Raw genomic sequence first — 18308 nt, 5'->3', positions numbered from 1 at the left:
TAGGTAAGATATAATAATTTATTCAATATTTTATTAGCCTGATCTATGACTTTTAAATACATAGAAGACATTAGGTTTGTGGTACCCTTGTCCTTGGTCAATAAAATGTTTAGGATGTGCTAAACGTATTGCCATTGTCTGCAAGAAGTTTACATTTAAGGAGACGAAATAAAACATATAAAATATTCATTATGCTTCTAAAGAAGCATAATATTAGTGTTCTTTAAACCCAGACCTTTATATACTCATTTATTTTTATTCTTTCAGCATAGGTAAAGAATTCTTAACATAGTTGTAGCTTACGTAGGTCCTGCAGGAATACTCTGCTCACGAGACTGGTTCCTCCTGGTTTCCTTTTAAGAGTATTCCAGGATGAGCTCAACATAATGTCTTTAGAATATGCAGCGTTAAATTTATATGTAGGCGTGTGTATGTATTAACATAAAAATCTAAATTCTTTCAGGAATTTGAAATGTGATGGCTGGAAGGATAAATATCTACAATGAATATCTTGGCTAAATATATTAAATATATAAAATTCATTGTTATTCGATCACCCTACTTTTATCAGCATATATTTTTAAAAGTCATTAAACATATTGAACTGAAAAGTAGTATCTAGTGGGGAGGGTATCGCTCAGTGGTGGAGCGTGTGCTTGGCAGGCATGAGGTCCTGGGTTCAATCCCCAGTGCCTCCAATAAATAAATAAATAAACCTAATTGTCTCCTCTTCAATAAAAAAATAAAAATAAAAATAAATTTTTGAGTAGTGTGTATAGTTTTAGAATGACTCCTTATCGTGGTCTAACTACTTTTGATAGATTTAAAAGAAGAAGAAGAAGAAATAATGACCTATCATTGAAATCTTATACCTTGGTTGGCATCACTAACCCACAGCATGAGCAGAGATAATTTTTTTCCTACAGGTATTTCTTATAACACACTTTAACATGCAGAGCATGTGCCTACAATCTATGTTTACACGATAGACTAGAACCAAAGGTAAGAGATTTTGCCTTTAAATTTGTTTTTTTCACTATGAAAAATGTATTTAAATCGAATGGGTCTAACATTCAACTGTCTCCTAATGCCTTTACCTAGCAGACCAGCTGTTCAGGCCTCTTAGGTCAATAACTAAGTGTTTTGAAAAACCACACAGATACATATTTAATCAATAGACTGGAACAAATAGAACCTCAATGGGCCATTTGGAGCTTGGGACAATTGGAAGATGATTGAGCTGGTAGCCCTCTGTGGCTCACGTTAACATCTTAGAGCAGGTTACAAGATGCTAACCTGAATTCACTGTAATGAAAGTCCTTAATGTTCAAAATTTAAAAGTCATAATGGAGCATCATTATAGAGGGGGTAACCGGAATTAACAGGAGTTCAGGTAATGTTTGTTAAACAAGCCTTCTCAGATATAAAGGAAAGAGAACTTTAGAGATTGATTTCAAAGGAAAATAGAGTATTTTAAAACATTTCTGAGCATGCAATTCCAATATTTGCAGATTTATTTGTATGTATGTATGTATGTACTATTTACAAGAACTTTGAAAAAACTTTGTAAAGCACTTGACTTAAAATATTGCTAAAAAATTATAGAGGTTTGATTTCACGTTATAGATGACTCATTTTCACAGGTTTTTGATCCATTGTCAGTCTCTCAAGGAACAAGGTATGCTCAGAGTAGGTTCTTTGTTAGTGACATTAGAAACAAACCTATATTTGAAATAGTCATTGAGAATGTTAAACGTGGAATTTGTTCAAATCACAGTCAATTGGCCTCTTCCTGTCATGCCTTTGTGTATATCTGAAGAGGACCAGGCACTAGGCATGGGGATTTCAACCGGCGTGTTTATCAGAGATACTGTCTTCAGTCTGCAGCTACTTTCCTGGAATCATTTTAAGCCTCTCATCCATTTTGTGAAGCTTTGTTTAATTAGTATCAAAAGTAAAATACTAAATCCACATAACCAGATAGATGTAAACCATGATCCATCACTGAATGCTGGAAGGTAGTGGAGCACTGAGGTGGTCTCCATCATCCCTGCTGAGTTGCCGAAGTTCAATTGTTTCCCTCGGGACACATCACCTCTTCTATGGCATGTGACCATCTGCTGCATGGACAGACTGAGGGGACAAGTGGCAATGTGTAAAGTCAACATTTGCAACATTTTCTTTCTTTGGGTCAACAGATACACTCACAAAGAGAGTTTTTATTTCCTGCATCCCTCTGGAAAGACATGTGCATTTGTTGCCTTGAAAGAGCCTAGTTTCAGAGACCACTGTTCTAGGACTCTACGTATTGATGGGACGTCTTGGAAAGGAAAAGGAAATCCTATATGCTATGAGTTCCAAGGATGCTTTAGATTAAGAAACTGGGAGGTTGAGGCTATTACTTTTCAATAACTGTCTTGGGGTCATTTACTTCCTGGAATACAGGACTAGCACATTACACAGTGAGTGGTAACTCCAGGGAGCACTGCCCATCTCATAGTCTTTGAGAATGGTGCCACCTGGAGTTGGGCAGTCAGTGGTGTGGCTTTTACAGTGGCACTGGCAAAGGAGACAGGTGTTGAAGCCTCTCACATGTAATCAAAAACTTATAAATAGGGCAACTTTTATTAAGTCGTTTGTATTGAGCACTTACCACATGTAGAACTCAATCCAGACACAAAATTCCATTATCTCCATATCACTGAAGTTTATAAACAGAGAATGGTGTCTTTGTTAGGAGATTTATTTTTGCCAAAAAACCACTGGATATTTACAGTTTTGAAAATAAGTGTGCAAAGCTCAATGGAGCTGTAAAAGTGGATAAAATATGTGCTTTGGGTGAGGCATGTGGAGGAGGGTACAATGACCCAGAGCAACCCATATCACCACCTTTCAAATGGCAGCCTTGCCTCTACAAGGTGCTCACGCTGCACCAGTGTTCAGTGCTTCAACACCATGATAATTCCAAGATTGTGGCACATTCAGGAGAAATGGATATTTTCCATAAGGTCTGGCAGGGAAGCAACAAATATTTCATCAAACCTTTCCATGTCTCCATTCTCAGAGTTACTCTGTCACTCCAACAACTTGACTTGCTCTTAAAACTTATTCTCCATCCCCTCTGAGAAGTTCCCTTTATTGTAGGGAGGAATTCTTCTGTCCAGTGCTTGCCCTCAGCTTGCATATCTCATTCAACAAAACAAGAGTAGGATGGTTCCATTTGTGAGGGGAGGGTAATTTCCATTCTGGAACGCAGAGCTTAGGTGGTCATAAAATGAGAAGTTTAATGTTGATTTGGGGGAGTTCAGACAGGCTTTAAAAATAAGGTAGATTTGGTCTAAAAGCTCTCTGAACAAGTCTTCATAAACGAGTAGATATGGTTTGCCTTATATGCTCAGTGAGAACAGAACCTACAGAAGAGATTTCCAGTGTGATAATTGTGCCCCAGAGGAGTACGGAGGCAGTATGTGCAAGCCAAAAGGAGTTGGACAGTTGAGTAATTATGCAGAGAATTTGATCAAGGAAGACATCCAAATTGGATCATGGAGTCTCTAAGTATAGCCATCTGCAGGCCTAGCAAGTGAAGTGAGAAAGCAGAGAGAAGTGATTATCCAGATAATTCAGCCTACATAATATTTTACACCAATTAAAACAAAGTGCTCTTTGGCCCATTATACTTGGTTTAGTTGATTTTATTCTCTCCTTCATTCAGGTAACGTAGACCTGGAATCTTTATCCACTTGCCCGGTTGCCTCAGCTCTCCATCATTTTTTTTTTCTTTTCTTTTCTTTTTCCTACTTTCCTTTTCTTTTCTTTTTTCTATTTTTTTTTTTTTCCCCTGGGGAGTTGAAATCCAAGTTCTTACTGAGAAATCTGGAAAGGCTGAGTCTAGAGAACAGAAGACTTTGTGTTCTCAAAGCTTATGATGAAGATGTGACTCATGCACCCTCCTTCTGAGAGGTCGAGGACAATCTCAATCATCTGGCCAGCCCCCAGTACTACCTGCAAAGGAGACACAGAACCTTCAGAGCGCCTCTGCCCAGCCACTAACGGGGAGCTGTCCGTGGTGCTGATTCTGCCTTGCTCTCCTACAGGGCTTTGCTCTCCTCTGGAAGTCCCTCCCGTGGACTGGACTAAAAGAGTTTTGGCTGGGGTGTTAATGCTTAATAACAGCTTGAGTTATTAACCCTTCCAAGAGCAGCCACCTCTCAATCAGGGCTATTTTCCTGTCTGGGACTTTGTTAGGGATTTGGTCTAAAGTTGTAACGCCAGTCGGTGTATTGGGCAGTAGGGACATATTCTGAACAGATTTCTTCAAATTCTCTCACCAGTCTTCTGCCCATTCTGGGATATGAGTGGTGTTGGTATTTCACGTCACAATCAGTTAAAATGTGAAGAATTGGGTTTTAATCCAGTGGAGAGGCAACATGTTTGTTTCAACCCACTGCTGGACACAGTGGCAAAATTGAGGTAGCAAAGAACAAAAGGGTGCATCAAGGACCATAAGTAAAAGGGCAAAGATGCTTTTGATGTCTGTGTCTCTCCACCTCCTCTATGCCAAGTGAAGGGGTTTTGTGGCTCCGTGTGACAATGTCATTGATAATGAAGTAAAACAGGAAAAATTTTAAATAATTTTAAATAATATTTCTAACCTATCTATTCATTAGCACAAAATGTTCTAAGGCTGAAGGTAACCCAGGACCCTTTGAAATCTGTCAGATCTTTCAGTTATATTCCCCATAAGGGAATTCTTGAATTTTTTCCACTAGATGCACTGATTGAGTGTTATAGTTAAGTAGCATTCAATTAAGCTGAATGTTTTAAAACAAAGGGTTGCCTAATTATTTTGTCTCAACCTTCATGTAATACCCATTTGCTGAAGTTCAGTAAAGTCAGCACTGGAATAGAATGAGTTCATAAGATGCATTGATTTGTCTCTAGATTTTTCTTTCAACTTAAAAATATTTATTGTCTAGCCTTTTTTCCTAAAGATAGCTATTAGGGAGAAGACCTTATAGGTACCATACATGAATTAATTTATTCACTTATCATTCAGTCAACGTTAATGAAGGGCCTACCATGTACCAATATTGTGATGTCAAAGGGCATAACACAAAATTTTATTATGAGTATAAGCTAAAAGACAAATACACCACTTTCCACTAATTGATTTATAAACAAAAATACTTTTATTGAGTTTCTACTGTGTATCTGAAACTGAGAGACATTCATTGAAGAGGTGATCATTGCATCATTGTTACAGTTGCACATCCAACTCTAGAACTCCATCATTTACTCAGCATGCAAAGAACAAAAGGGATGGCCCCCACCTTAAGTGAGCACCTCGGAGGTACTGAGGACACTGATAATGTCAATATGAAAAGATGGCCAATGGAATTGTTGTATGTGGCGGATGCAATGGGGGACTAGAAGAAACATTTGAGTTGGTCTGGGACAGTCAGAGAAACAAAGATACCTCTTAAGACCTACTCTGTAATGAGCCCTTATGCGGTTTCATACAGTATAACAAACACTTGTCACATATTATCCCCTATTTAAACTCCATTGCCTATGAGGTAGGTATTAATATTATACTCATTTTAGAGATGTAAAAAATTGAGTGGAGGTTAATAACTTGCTCAACATCCCAGAAATGGGAAGATTCAAACTTACATCCATCTAACTCCAAAGTTAAGCTTCCTGAGAGATAAGGCTAGGGTATGTTGATCACAACATCACCTACAGTATCTTGGGTAAATCAATTAACCTCTCCTGATCTCTATTTTCTCATATAATGAAAAAAAAATGACACTAACCAAAGAATATTTGGTAATCTTTTCAGCTAAAACAAAGAGAGGGTCCTGAGTCAACACGGAGCATCTCTTCTGTAAGAAGCATCTGCATCTCTGTACATAAGATTCCCAACATTAGTGTATTGTATTATAATGTTCCTATTATTACTACAATAAGATCATTTCAATCCTGTTAAATAAAAAGTTGAATTAAGGTTGCATCAGATTCAGTGGGTATGGTAAAAAAAAAATGTGCTTCCTTCACTTTGATAATAAATGTTTACATATTTTTAAATGTATATTTAAATTTCTCTTATCCTCTCCATTTACCAAGCTAAAAAAGTTGTTCTTGCCTAGTATGTTTTTCCCCTTTTGACTCTTGACAAGCCCTATTCATCTTTCCAACACAGAAAAAAGAGACCACGAAGTATTCAAGCCATCCCTATGCTGGTGTGGAGCTCCCGTGGGCTCCCTAGAATAAAGCAGTAACCTGCTGGTTATTCCAAGAGTGAAGTAGTGAATCAGCCAAGTATCTTTAGTTATAAACTATTGGTTCAATACCTGTTCAGGGCAGCACCCACGTCAAAAGGGCAAAGGCAATAACCAGGATTATGGGATGGTTAATACTCAAGAGACTTGTCTCCCAATGTAGGAGCTGAATTACGCTTGATGGTCTTGATATTCTGACCAAGAGCAACCGAATGGATTAAAAATATACACCAGCTAGCACTATGGAGCTCTTGGATTAAAACCCTACCCCACTCATGTTTGACTGAAGAACTCAGGAGGGAAGTATATCTACTAAGAGCATATTCAGAGAAAAGAAACAGAGTCTGTTGGATGAGAAAAAGAATGGGCTGTGTTGTGGCAAGCACCAACTGTGAGGCAGCTTACCTGGGGCCAAGTTCCACCCATAACTATTCTGGCTAAGGTTTGGGGCAAGCCTTTGAATCTCTGTGAGTTACAGTTCTCCTGAATCAGAAACAACAACAACAAAATAACTATTTTAGGAACACTGTTTATGATAGCACTTTGCAAAGACAACCAGATATTAAGTGTTATAAAAATTTGTTCCCCAAGCAATACATTCTGAGAAAAAAATGAGAAGCTGTTATTACACCCAGATTGGGAATGAGAGAGGGAGATATTTTTCCAATATCATGTAGACAAATAAGTGATAGAGTCTTTGTAAAAATGTTTGATTTCTTACAGTAAGCCCAGTTTTCTTTTTCCCGTATTCCAACAGTCTTCTCCACCACGTGCATCCACATTTTTAAAAGATGAATACTGCTAGAAGTTAAAAAAAAAAAACCAGCTTGTTATTAATTGGTCTCTCTATAACCCACACTCCCTTGTAGGAGTTAGACTTCATTGATTTCTGGGTTCAATCAAGATTTGAAACTTATTCAAGTTTCAGATCTTCCAGAAAAAAAAAAAAGGTAGCTGCAGAGATGCAAGTCTACTTTTCCTCAAGCCCTTGAAATTTTCAAGCTAAGATCAAAATTGCTGGAATAAGTATGCCACATTTGAGATGACAAGACTTTCAGTCTGAGTGAGAGTTAACGGCCAATCTTACAGAGCAACTAAAGATGCCTTGCCTCATGTTTGGAGACAATTTAACCATCAAATTGTCCATAGAGAAGAATATTTAAACATGTAGATGGAAATAAATGCTCAACCTAAGGAGCTATTGCTGATCAACCTTTTTTTTTTTTTTCTTATTTTAATGACAGTGAGTTAACCAGACTCTATACTTGAGGCATATGACGTACCTCAAAGTGATCAATCACTGCGTATATTGGCTGAGAACTACCATCCCTTGCAGTGGCTACTAAAAGCAAGTGGCCAAAGGAGGCCACCGATATCCTAAAATCCAGTGACTTCAGGGTCCCCACTCCTACTCCAAAGTCACTTGCTCATGCTTTAAATCACATTAATGAGGGCAAAGCCTATTATCGTATTATAATGAAGAAGTTGGTGGAGGCCATAGAAAACAGGCACACAAGATTCAAACAGATGCAAAGTTGAACCAAGTCCCGGGCTCTTGCTTGCTGATTGGCTTTTTGACAGTTACTAAGCTTCGATTTGCTTACCTACAAATAGCAGGTGACAGATTGTTGGAGGCATTAAATGAATTCAGATGTGTGGAAGTACTTGACATACAGTAGACACTCAGTACATCCCATTTTCTTTAGTTTTGCGCTACGTTGTTAAGACTTTGTTTGCCATTGTTGTAATTTTTTTTTTTCTTTTTTAGGTGAGGATATTAGAGATCAGAGAGGTAGAAAAAATTTTTCAGGTCAAACAGTTGGGTTGTCATCTAATTCAGAACCAATTCCAGGTTTTTACAAAATCCTATAAATGATGTTCTATTAACCCCAATACACCATTTAGCAGTTACTAATAAGGATGATGTGGTGATCAATGGCAAGCAGTAATGGTAGAGACAACATGAAAGAAGAGAGCTGTTGCGTTGGGTTGTTAGGTGGGTTTCTGCACAGAATAAGGGACTTGAAATAAGTCTTCAAGATGGGAGGCCTCTTTATTCATTTCATGTGTTCATGCTTTTATAATACACAAAAGTATAAGCAAACAGAACAACAGAATCATAATTCCATTCTGCTAAAAACTCCCATATAAAGACTCTTATGTATGTATGTCTGTGTGTGTATATATATATACACACACCTTCTCCTTCTCCCTACCCATAGTGACTGGGCCATGCCCTCAGAGGGGAGACCAAAGTAAATCATGAAAACCCATTTAGTATCTCAGCTCTTGTCAAATCTGCTAACATGGCATAGGCCAAAGTAAGTCACATTATCTAACTCCCGATGAACAGGTGGAAACATATACTCTGCCCACCTGGCGGGAGGGTCTCCAAAGTCACATGGCAAAGAGTGTAAGTATTTCTTCCTGTAACAGGGCTCAAAGCATTTGCAACAACACAGATAGTAATGAACTCAACACAGATACGAAATAATTCTGACTCATATCTTCAAAACAGACTACAAAATATGTATTTCTTTATTACTTATATACTTACTTGTATAGTTTATATGATTCAACATAGATTTTATTAAAAATAAGACAAAGGCCATCAGTACATTGGCACCCTGGTTAAAATCTAAAGGAATATATAATAAAACAAATTCAAATAACATTATATACTTCAGAACCCTCAGTTATGAATCTCTATAGGAAGAAAACTCCAGGAAAGAAAAGGAAAAAAAATTGGCAACTCCTTTAAAAGTATGATTTCAGGTCTACCCTGACTTATAAAAAATTACAGGGCTTCCTGTATGACATAAACTGGAGGTAGAATGATATGATACTTGGCCATTTTGTTCCTTCATCCATGGAGAATGATGAATTATAGTCTGCACAGGACAAAGTTTTTGTTTCATAAATGCCCAGATACCAAGGTAACTGTGAATAAATTATTTCCTGATAATTGAAGTTTTTTAGGCAGTTGAGGATAACAGAGGGGCTTTGAAACATTGAGTCTCCAGAGAGTCAAACCAGAGCAAGAACCAGTGGGAGGTGTTTATTAGGGATTTATTGTAAGGAATTGGTTTAGGTGATGATGGGGGCTGGCTGAGCAAACATCAGATCTGTGGGGCAGGGTGTCAGGAAGGACAATCTGGAACTCTCAGGCATGAGTGGGAGCTGCAGACCACTCACCGGCACAATGTCTGCTTCTTTTTCAGTGAACTTCACTTCTGCACTGAAGGTCCTGCTGCGGATAGAATCAGCCCCGCCCAGGTGACCTGGGACAATCTGTCCTACTTAACATCAACCAGTGATGAACTTTAATCACATCTTCAGAATACTTTAACAGCAGCATCTAGTGTTTGATTGTGTAATAGGTCCCTAGACCAACTGAACTGCTACGTGAAACTGACCATGGCACACTGCGACCCTAGGGAGGGAGAAAGCAAACCCTAAACAGAGATAAGACAGCTGAGAAAAACATACGTTCCTGACACTCAGCCTTGCCCCAACCTGACCAGATCTGATGGCCAGATTTGCATTGAAATATAGAAGTCATTTCCTTGTGGCTTTTGCCACCATTCCTAAAGACACTTTATCATAACCAAACTGACAACCTGCCTCCTTAGGCGCTTGCGGGTAGAGTTTCTCAGAGATGGGCTTAATTGAAATCGCACTTGGAGATTCCATCTCCTCTTTATGGTCTTAGGATTTGCTTTGTTTTTAAACCGGAGCAGAAGAGAGGATGAATGGCTGGTCTATTTGATGATACATAATCACATTAATACTTTATTGCCACATTTGTCAATATATTAGTGCAATATGTTATCATATACATTATTAACGGTTGCTGTTAAATGTTTTATACTGAACTTTTACATTTTTTATTTCGATTGTGATAAATTTGGATCCAAGGGATTTTTTTTTTTTCAGAAGAAGGAGTAAAAAGATTGCATTAAAGGAACTCACGAGGATCGAGCCCAGGCGTACAAACAAAGAATGTCAGTGTTTTCCTCCTGTAGTCTTTTACCTACCCTTCCTTTGCTCAGAGGCTGCAGGTATTAGAACTTAAAAGTGGCAGATCAACTGGCTCGACACAGAAGAAACCCGATAATTCCCCATCTTTGGCAATATCTCTTTAGTTCATCGACAGAGGCTCCCACGCCGTGTGATGGCTGTGGGTTGGCCTTCGATAAACCTGGATTTACAGCAGAGGAGGCCTCTTCCAGTGGAGTGTTATTTCTAAATGTTATCTCTTGAAGTTAGGATTATGTTCTTAGCTGTAATTATAGAGTGGTACCATCATTCCTGAGCAGAGGCCAAAAATTAAGGCTGATTTGACACGTTCCACTATCTTGTTTAGTGTTTTTTTTTTTTTTTTTTCATTTGGGGAGGTGAGAGGAGAAAGGAAATTTTATGGAATTAAGATTACTTTAAGTCTGGTGACTTTTATACTTAAGAGATTAGCAGAAGAGTGACAATTATGAATTTCTTCTTGTTTCCTTCACAGAATATAAATTGCTTCCCACAGTTCTGAGACTAAATTTTACAGAATTATTACATTCCTGAAAGGTTTTGTGTAACCAAATTTTCTGAATACATGAGGTGAGTTTGCTATTTAAAGAAACTGTGTCATGGGTCAATTGATAAAACAAATGATCACCCGTAAATTTGTTTTTATAAATGATGATTTACATATATCACTTTTGACTAATGTAACAACCATTTAGCCTCTGTGATACGTATAAAAATTGGTCAATATAAGGGTTAGGAGATCCAGAAACTTCTTCCACTACATATGTATAAATGGTGGGGTCTTGTCTAAGTCAGTCTCCCATTTCTGATCCTCAGTAACTTCAGGGTTAAGTTGTTGTGTTGTTTGATCCCTGAGGAAATGAGGCTTAGAGACTCTCGGTGTTCTTTCTAAACCTCCATTTTCTCAGTTGTGAAATAGGGTAGCTGACTGGCTAGCTCCTAAATCCTTTCCAGTTTTGATTTCTTTGGATTACCTTCTCGAGGATACTCTCCAATCCCACGCTAGCAACAGTTCTGTGTCTCAAACTCATATACATCCCTATACATAATAATCAGGATGATCAAATATATTTTCTTTCTGTCTATTCAGTTATTTCCCCGAACTTTGGAATCTTTTCATAAAAACCCATCTTTAGAGGATGCAGAGACAGGGAGCTCCCCCACTGGGGAAGAGCAGAGACAGCCTCCAAACCAGGTTCATGTGCCAATTTCATACTTGCTTTTCCAGGGATGATTTTCGCTACTGTTGGGTCTATGGATTAAACAAAGGTTAAACTATAACACATATTTCACACACATTACATTTTATACATATATGTGATACATATAGAAACATTACATCATTACATGCATAATTATATGCTACTTCTAATATGATGGAACAAAATATGTTCAGGGAGAAAGAAACTGATTATGCCTAATATAGGTGCGCAGTAGATTGAATGGGAAGAAACAGTCCCTACTTAAGGACCATGTGGGTCTTCCTTGGATGTGTCAGAGTTAACAGACATCAGAGGCTTCAATTCGCTCTTACCTCTATCACAGTTTTGTTGTTTTGTTTTAATAACTTGAGAAAAAGGGGGATCTGAATATAGTTTAATGATGTTTGTAAATGCCTATGATTTACCAACACATTATTAAAATCTAAATTTTTCCTTATAGATCCCATTGGCTGTTTTCCCCAAATTGCGTCTTTTATCAGGGGGCCGTCTTCAGTTATGAGAGGACCAGACAAATTCTTTTCTTAAGAATCCGTCTGTTTGCTTAATGTCAAAAGCGAGCTTGAAATTTTGAACACTACGGATCCTCCGTTCAGCTCTACCTTTGTTTAGTGAGGTTAGTTTGTATCAAATAAATCTCAAGCTTCAAAGGTTACTGCCCTCCTTACAAAAGAATGTAATTCAATTGTAAGGATTAACATTCAGAACACTGCTTAAGGCATGTCCCGTTCGGCATGTTTACTTTTATTCCCATTTTACGAATAAAGGAAGAAAAAGAACCTTCTCATGGCAGTTAAATAGTTTGTTAACCAGCAGGGGGTAGAGCTAGATTTCAAATTTCAGTCTGAGTGTCTGAAAAATCATCAAATTCTGTGCTCTGATCTTTTCCCTTGGAAAGCTGGAAATCGGAGGGTTTGAGGCCAGGGCGCATGGTGGAGACCTCAGTGTCTGCCGCCACCTGGCTTGGTTCCTGGTACCTACTACTGTCCCCAAAGTGCTTTGAAATTGTAGATGAACTGCTGGAAATTCCCTGCAAGACGTTATGGCCTTCAAACATACTGCCCTTTCCCATACATCTCTCTTTTTTACGTAACTATTCCTTACATGGTTCAGACTTTGTCAAGTAATGATTCTCCCAGACTCCTTTAATTATCTTCATGTCCTTTTCCTGAAGCCTCTCTAGTTCTTCTACGGTTATTTTGCATACTTTGACCAGAACCGTGTGTGGGATCCCAGGGGTTTCAAGACATCTTCTGGCTTCCCTTCTCCTGGCCCTACCAAAGGTGGAGGGAAGTTTGACTTTACACTGCCACGGATTTCCAAGAGATTTCACTGTTCAGTCGGCAGTCTGGTCACAATGAGCATCCATCATAATTAGCAGCAGAATAACAGAAAAGAAACCCTTCAATAATTGACTATTATTGTACATCATTGGCTCATATTCTCTGCCACCTTCCCAGAAAACTAAATGTTTATTTCCCCTAGGTCGTGGGTTGTCATTTTAGTGATGAAAAAGTAACTCAAGCTAGAGGAATCCAGGTCAGGTGAAGTTTGAGGCGAATCTAGCTTCAGGCATGACTCTTTCTAGAGGTTAAAAGATTGTGTCTGAATTATTTTCCTTCTTTCCTACTTTTTCAGTGTTTGCCTCCTTCTCCCCAGCTGCCTAGGACACCAGTCCAAGTGACCGACTGTTTTCCACAACTGAAAGTTGTTCATCAAAACCCTATTTTCTTCTTTTTTATTTCAGGTTTTTTTTTCCCCTCTTATTTATTTTATATTATTCCATTTTTTTTTTAGGTTTTTTTTGGGGGGGAGGGGTAGTAATTATATTTATTTGTTTATTTATTTTTAATGGAAGTACTGGGGCTTGAACCCAGGAGCTCATGCATGCTAAGCATGTGCTCTACCACTGAGCTATACCCTCCCCTCTCAAAACCCTATTTTCTCATCCTCTTGGACATGGGATGACATGGCATTCCCTAGCCCCGACTGTAGTTGAGTGTGGTCTGTGATTGAACTCTAGCCTGTGGAATATGAACAAAAGTGTAGGTACCATTTCTGGGCCAAGGCTTGTGAGTGGGTGTGGCTTTGTTCTCTTGCCCTCCTTCTGTCTGGAGGAAGATAACACAGATGCCCTAGGGGATGGGGATATCTTAAGAGGCAAGGAGTCTCAGTTACTGAATCATGGGGGAAACTTCATGCTGACAGGCTGTGCCCGCTTGAACTATTACAGTAGTAAGAAATTATTTTTGTCTTCAAATTATTATATATTTTGGGGTCTCTGTTACAGCAGCTGATCTGATCCTGTGAATACTCTGTCACCTATGGCAATAAGTGACTCTGGCTGGATTATTCATAAGGTCCATGACCCATTAAAATAAAAGGGGGGGTGTCTTTGGATAGCTTAGACAGAAATAGCCAAGGTATATGAAAGATAAACTTGAACAAAAGGCAACCCTAAGATATACGAAAAGAGATGTGTTCATTCTCTGAATCCATCAAATTGCAGTGTTTGACATTTAAACCAATAGTGTGGTTCAGGGAATTTCAAATGCAGACTCCTGGGCCACATGTCGAAGATTCTGATTCGCATGGTCTGAGACATGGCCTATAAGTATGCATTTGGAAATTGCCAGGGGATATTCAAATTCAAGTATCCCTTTGACTTAAAGTATGAGGGGGAAAGGAAAAAAAAAAAGCTATTCTGTCCAAAAAGGCCAACTCAGGGGTTGGGGCTGGCATTCTATCATTTTCTGTCAAAAGAAATCATACGTATTAATCAGCAAGATAGATAGATAGATAGATAGATAGATAGATACATTTCAATAGCTAAACTTAAGCACCAGTTTGTAATATCAGTTATTACATGGAAGACACAATACATGTCATTTAATGTAAAGCCTCTGTCTCGAAAAGCTTACATAACTGTGGCTTGACTTCTAACAGGTGTAGTTCTCAGAGCTTTCCAAGATGCTGTTCCCAGGTTATACTTCTCATTTTGGCTCGAATAAACATTGCCGATCAATTGATTAATTTTTTGTTGACACAGTCCAATTTTTGACTTAATTCGGTGGAGGCACAGCCTAGGCATCATGTGATCCTGCTACCCAGCCAGTGTTCAGAGCAGAGCAAATGCAGTCCTCAGACGGCAGCTTGAGCATCACCTGCGAACTTACCGGAAATGTAAATTCTCTGAAGCCGACAAACTGCTGAGTTGGAAATGCTGGTGGGGTCCAGCCTACGGGGACTGAACGTGAGACATGCTCAAGTTTAAGAACCAGTGGTTTCCAAATCAGAGTTTTCTGGGGAGATTTCTGAAAGTAAAAATTTCTCGGCTACACTGCCACTTCCGTTTCTAACCAGACAGTCTGAGAACAACCTTTCTTTCTTTTCTTTCTTTCTTTCTTTCTTTCTTTCTTTCTTTCTTCTTTCTTTCTTTCTTTCTTTCTTTCTTTCTTTCTTTCTTTCTTTCTTTCTTCTTTCTCTATTTTTCTTTTCCCCTTTTTGGTCTGATTTGGGAACCACCTTGAAAAAATGTTCTGAAAAAGCCAGTTCAGGAAATCTGACTTCCAGTCCTGCCGCTGTCCCTAGCTGACCACGTGACTGCAGACACACGGTCCTCCCCTGTGCCCTGAATCAAAGTCTTCTTAGGGCCACTGCTGACTCCCACCCTCACTGGGAAGCCCTAATACACATGAATGAAGTTTGAAGCTTCAGAGCTCTGGTACATGTGAGCTATTGCTATCAAATGGCCTCAGAGTGGAAGAGTGTGCTCCCCACTCTACGTCTGCCTCCTGGGAGACCATTACCCACTACCGTGTCTCTTTCATTTCTTCTTCTTTGACGGAAGGCCTCCTGAAGGACACGTGGGCTCTGCTATCATCTTCCTGTCCATAATTACCTATAGCTAAGCTTTGCCGTTAAGAAACTCACTTTGCAACAGTGCCTCTCAGCTGGCTCCTCTCGCCAGCTCCCTCCGTTTCTCACCTCTCTTTGTCTCTTCCTGTCCTAGAGAGCGCCTGTCCACTTCACCCTCTTTCTCTTTACTTATTATTATTTAAGTACCATCACGTCGAAGTGAGGTGGCTGAGCTTTTTGGAGACTGATGAGGCCAAGCCGTCCACTGGGAACGCTCGGCACCGGCGTCGCGCAGGATCCCAGCATATGGAGTTGAATCTCCAGGCAGTGACATTAACACTCCTGCTTCAGGTAACTCATTTAGCTTTGGTGTCATTTTACAATAAATATACCATCCACCGACACAAATTAGACAGCTATTGAGATTAATTTTGAGGCACTATCAGCAACATCTTAAATCAAAAATCATTCTGTATTAGCATGCTTGGCAGTAGCAGCACCTGCCCTCCCCCCTCCTGATCCCTGCCACAAGGATAAATGAGGCCCCGTGGTTGACATAGCGCATCAAGTGTTTTATAATAGTCTAATTGTAGCTAATGGTTTGTGCAGCTAATTAAGGCCCTATGAATTACAGTAATCAGTCAGGCTCATCCTTTAAACCAGATAGTTCTATTCAACCGTTCCCTTAGTAAGAAACAAAATATATAACTATATATAACTAAAACTACACGCACACACACATACACATGCACACAGCCTGTAAGGATTAGCCAGGTTCATCTGAGCACAAAGGGATTAATAGGACTGAATTTTTTCTCTTCTTTATGACGAGGTATTTATTTAAAGAGGTGCAGGTTTTCAGCAGGAGCTGTAGTCCCTGTGGACGGGGCGAAGGTGTGTCTTCTGCCTGAAAACTGAGAACTGAAGCAATGCTGACAGTAGCATCTCTCCCCACACACCTCCCATCATCCATCGAGGTTGCAGCCCAGAATGACCTCTTGGCATTTGTTACATCTTGGGAATCCAAACGCCTCAGAGACATGATGACAAACAACGGGATGGTTGAAAATTCAAAATGGGTGAAACGCCATTTGTCTACGGGATGGTTGACACTGCCAAGCACATGATTCGGTTCCTGTGGTAGCCGTGACTAAAGACACAGAGGAAAAAGTTCCTGAGCAATTCTGGAAGAGCATTCCTCTCTTACCAATTCCTAAGAAGAATGGGATGGTTTTATTTTGCAGTGGGTTTGTTTTGAGGAGCCTCGTCTAAATAGAAGGTCTACTAGATTACAAAAGCACTCACCAAAGACCTGAAACAGGCTTAATGTCTTGGTTTATTTGAAATTTGCCTGGACATGGTGGAAAAGAACTTTGGAAGCAATTCTGCAAGGCCTCTGGGGAACAGAGAAAGGGAGCAGCAAGGTCTTCTCTCGTGTTTATATCTATGATTCTTTGAGAAGGAGAACAAAAATCTATAGAAATGTCATCCATCTGACCTCTGCTGGAACAGCACGTATCCTAGTCCCCCAGGGTCCCATTGCCAAAGAAAAGTGGGAAAAGAAGTAGGGATTTTCATGAAGGTCATATAGATTCATTATTTCCAGCTTGCAGTCTCAGAGAACTGGGTAGGACCTGGAAAGTTCAACCAGTTTTTTCACTTGGTTTTAAAGCAAAATTCAATTTAACTGCTTTCAGGCAAGTGATTGGAGACCAGTGTTATTACATAAAATGTATTCCTGTGGTGCATGTTTACTGCAGGGTCTCACTCCCAGCAGCCACTTCCTTCTATGTGGTCAACATTTTCTTACTGTAACAAGGGCCATTCCTTTACGATTTTAAACAAAGTACAGGAATATCCTTTAGGAATTCTTGCCACATCCTCTCATTTTCCACATCAAATTATTCTCGTTTCATTAAATGCCCCCTGTAGATCTCCTTAACTCATTTCCACGATTGTGAAATTGTGGAAAGCTCATTTGTCAAGAAAAAAAAATAGTGCTACTCGCCGTGTAGCTGGAGTTTTAGGTATTTGATTGTTAGCTTTTCATTATACACCCCCAAGATTCACCTTTACAGCTGACCACTTAAGCTACATCCTCTTTCTAAAGGATTTGACTGTTGGGTCTAAATGTTTCCGTATTTCTGAAATGGTGGTGATCAAACGGAAATATTTACATTTATGCCTATCTCCTTCAAAATAAGTCAGTGCAACTTGCTCATAAAATTTTAGTTATTTATTTACTTACTTATATTTTTGTGAGTTTATCAATGCATTTTTCGTGGTCAACCACGATGGCATTAAAAGTTCTCTTTTTATCTGCTAAACACACCTTGCAAAGTATTAGCTAGCTGCATGTTGACATTTGATTACACATACTTCAAGGCTTTTTATGAAGGTGTTTTTGTTTTTTTTTTTCCCTTGCAGATGACCAGATGTAGGAGGAAATCGGATTGATGGAGATGAAGGATGTGATTTGCCCAGTGCTCATCCCTGCCCCTCTTCTCCCTCCTCCTTCTGCTCTTGTCACACCTTTTTTTCCTACCATGATCCTCGTACTCTTTGCGGGTCTTAAAACCTTGCTTGTGTTGACCTAGGTCATTTTGAAATAGATGCTTCTGCTTCAAGCCAAAAGATGGCTGTCTATGCTTGGGAAGCTGGCAGGGCCGAGTCTGGGGCTTTCTTTGTCTTGCACCAGAATGAGAGTGGATGACAGCTCCCTACCACCTGCTGTTTGTCCCCTTCTACAGGTCAGCATCCACAGCTTCCATTTGTGAAACAACTTTACTGGGAACAGCTCGTGTTGCTACTTCATTCTGTTGGCTTTGGGTGCTGTCGGGGAGGATGCACTCCGTCCCTACCATACTTCACACCCTAAATTTCATGCATCTCAAAAGAAAGGATGACGATA

Source organism: Camelus ferus, chromosome 24 (genome assembly GCF_009834535.1).
Source record: "Camelus ferus isolate YT-003-E chromosome 24, BCGSAC_Cfer_1.0, whole genome shotgun sequence".
Classification (NCBI taxonomy): Eukaryota; Metazoa; Chordata; class Mammalia; order Artiodactyla; family Camelidae; genus Camelus; species Camelus ferus.
Note: the sequence above shows the minus strand (reverse complement) of the source record.